The following is a 3,390-nucleotide window of genomic DNA, read 5'->3' as shown; positions in this document are numbered from 1 at the left end:
TCGGCCTCTTCTGATCTTTCTGTGATGTTTCAACCTTGTTTCTGTCATTTCAACAGTTTTACATTGGTTTCTTAACAATAACGGTTAAACACACATCTACATGCTGGAAACGTGCGTTTCGGCCTCTTCTGATCGTTTTGTGATGTTTTGACCTTGTTGCTGTTATTTCAACAGGTTTACAGTATTTACTTAACAGTAGCTGTTAACAACAACGCACATTTCCTTCATGGAAATATTTGTTTAACAGGTACTGTTAAGAAACTAATGTAATTCTGATGAAATGACAAAACCAAGGTTATAACCTCTCATAAAGCTCAGAAAAGGCCAAAACGCACCTTTCCTTGGTGAAAATGTGAAGATTATCGAGGAGGAAGGACGACCCAAATGCAGAGTAGTGGGAAACTTCAAAGAAGGGCCTTATTGTCTTACTGTCCAGCAATACACAGTAGCAAAAGGTGAAGTCCAAAAATAAGTCCAAACGTAGGCACGGGGGAACGCAAAAATCCAAACAGGGAAAAAATACACAAGGGAAAACTCGTGGGGAATTGCTGGAACACAGACAGGATCACGATGGCTGGGTCAGCAGTCAGAACGACAAGCAGCACAAACATGCAGGACAACGTCAAAAAGATCTGACGAGGCACAAGGGAGTCACAGGCATTAAATACACAGGGTATTTGGGCAACAAGAAGCAGGTAACAAGAGGGCAGGCGAGCGGGAAGTCACAGGAAGTAATCCTAGATGCAACACACGACAAAAACAGACTTCAAAGTTAAACAGGAAACAGAACATACGAACACTGAGGGGAACACAGGACAGGACCAACAACACCAGACCAGAGACATACCTGAGAAAAAGACACAAGGAGGGCCAAAAGTGAAAATTAATCCCAAACAAAACCCCAAACCACAACAATGTGTATAGCAATAACTTTTAAGAAACTAATGTAAAACTATTGAAATGAGAGAAACAAGGTTCACTCCTTGTAAGAAGAAGTGGCTAAAACGCATCTTTCCTGCAAGGAGACATGTGTATTGCAAGTTTTGTTAAGAAACTAAAGTAAAACTTGTGAAATGACAGAAACAAGGTTTCACACATCAGAAGAAGCTCAGAAGAGGCCGAAACGCATGTTTCCTGCAAGGAGACAGAGATGGTAAAACTACTCTCTTCCAGAACTCAAGTAGGAGTACAGATTATTTTGTTAATACGTACTTTAGTAAAAGTAGAAGTAATGATTTAACTTCTTTACTCAGGTTAAAGTAAGAAGTACAGGCTTGGAAATTTACTTAGAGTCTAAAAGTAAAAGTAGCCTTGCAAATGACAACCATCATTTAGAGTGCAAGTTGAAAAACTTCAGTGGATATGAAAAAAAAGCTCTTTATGCCATTGGCTATATTTTAAATGGATTCCTGCCAATGTGCCTAAAACATCACATAGTATATGATTATTGTGACATAGACTGGGCCTCCAGGTTAATAAGATTCTGACTGAGCAGCAAGAAATGAATTCAATTGTGATCCTGTGACAATTCACAGATCCAGTCTATCTTTTTTCACCTTCCCCTGTTAAAGCATTTTTGGTGTCTGAGCCATGCTGGATGATGTGTTGATAGGTATCCGCTTGACACCTTTTCTTGACTATTAAAAGGTTTATTTACTCAAAGAATTCAGCATCAATACAAGCTCTGCAGAAGCTAGGAGAGTGTCTCTGCCAACATAACACTTTGGCTCCCAGTTTCTTCATCATGGTTTATATAGGGTCTGTGTTTATACAACATGTAAAAGAGTTTGGAGTAGGGGCCCCACAGCTAGCGTATCAAATAGAGGTATCAACCATAGACCCCCGGGGACCTCTGGAAGAGGTCCCCTTTCACTAAGCCTTCCAAATCTGGTTCAACTTTGAGGCCCCTTTCACTAGGATGCGCAACCTTTAGACCTTAGGATAAGCAACCACCTTTAGATTTAATGGCTGCATTCGAACATCTAGTTTGACTTTGGTGATGTTGAGATACTTCACAATCTACATGTACAGCATGTGTGTGCTCAAAAATGGCTTCTGAAAAGAATGTGAAATATAAAATATGAATTACTAAACAGACATTAATTAAGAAGCTCCCCCTACTTTTAGAGTTACACAGCACTTTGGCCAGGAGTCATTCTTGATACTGTGGTGTCTGAATAACAATGCTGGATGATGTGACGAAAAAAAAAAAACTCGACACTGTTTCTTGATTATAAAGTTTATTATATCAAAGATTCAGCGTGAATTTACTAGCTCTGCAGAAGCTTGGAGAGTGTAAGATGTACACACTCTAGCTTTCAATACCTTAGACATACTTCATATAGGATATATTTAGGTCAAATGTTAGATAACATATATGATTTGCTACGTGGCCAACCAAAGATCACATCCAAATCATCACTTTTAGCCCAAACATCCCTTCCAAAGTTCACTCCAACTCATGACCAAAATACAATGTAAACCCCCTTGTATCAACATTATTAATTTGAACAGAACCTGATTCAAGTTACAAATCATTAGATATTATAATGCTTACTATCTCAAACATCTCTCTCAGATAAGGACAAGGATGACTGGGAATCTGACAAGTCGTCTTGTAGTGTTGCGTCAAGTGTAATATACAGCAGCGTACTGTATTTGATGCTTCATTACAATCAAGCAACTGTAACCATGGGCTCTGCTATGGCTGCGTGTGTGTGTGTGGTTCTGCAAAGAATTAAATAACATTGTAAAGGCTACCATACACAATGCACGCATATGCTAGCAAATAATAACAATAAACCAACTATCAATTGGATTTTCTTAATGCAGTGTAACTACTTCAGCATGTAAATAATGCACCTAAAATATAAACGTGAGCGAGGGCATTCAACAATCGCCATTATAAATCATCAAGATGTAACCTAAGTTACAGATGAAGAACACAAACAATAGAATGACTAGCTAACTTACTTAAAATGTGCTAGAACTGCAGACTGTTACGGCTCCTGCCTTTTTGGGATAGTTTAGCACTTGTGTTTCAGAGATGTAAATCAGTCTGTGTTGTTGCCCGGAGAGGATTGGCTGGCGTGATGGCTCCGCCCACTTCCTTGTTCCAGGCCCTGCTGTGGATTGGCGCGGCTGCTGGAGATCCGGCCAATCAACATCCTCCAACCAACACCGGGAGGGTTTAAAAAGAGCTGGGATCCTTCAGTCTGGGCGGCTGAACGTTCAGTTCAGTCTGCCACATTGTGCTATGCTAGAGATTGTTTGAGAAACCATTGTACTAGAGATTGTTTGAGAAACCATCGCGCTAGAGATTGTTTGAGAAACCATTGTGCTAGAGATTGTTTGAGAAACCATTGTGCTAGCGTTTGTTTGAGAAACTAG

The 3,390-nt window shown here is 39.8% G+C and overlaps 1 long non-coding RNA gene across 1 annotated transcript in view; it reads left to right on the top strand.

Annotated features, from left to right (window-relative positions):
• LOC117956402 overlaps positions 1-3,390 on the top strand; it is a 9,871-nt gene that overhangs the window by 6,152 nt on the left and 329 nt on the right. Inside the window, exon 2 of the long non-coding RNA XR_004659248.1 lies at positions 2,064-2,166. This is a non-coding gene — a long non-coding RNA (uncharacterized LOC117956402). The remainder of the gene's footprint in view (positions 1-2,063; positions 2,167-3,390) is intronic.

The sequence above is a fragment of the Etheostoma cragini genome, chromosome 14 (genome assembly GCF_013103735.1).
Source record: "Etheostoma cragini isolate CJK2018 chromosome 14, CSU_Ecrag_1.0, whole genome shotgun sequence".
Lineage (NCBI taxonomy): Eukaryota > Metazoa > Chordata > Actinopteri > Perciformes > Percidae > Etheostoma > Etheostoma cragini.
This window is presented reverse-complemented; position numbering and strand designations above follow the sequence as displayed.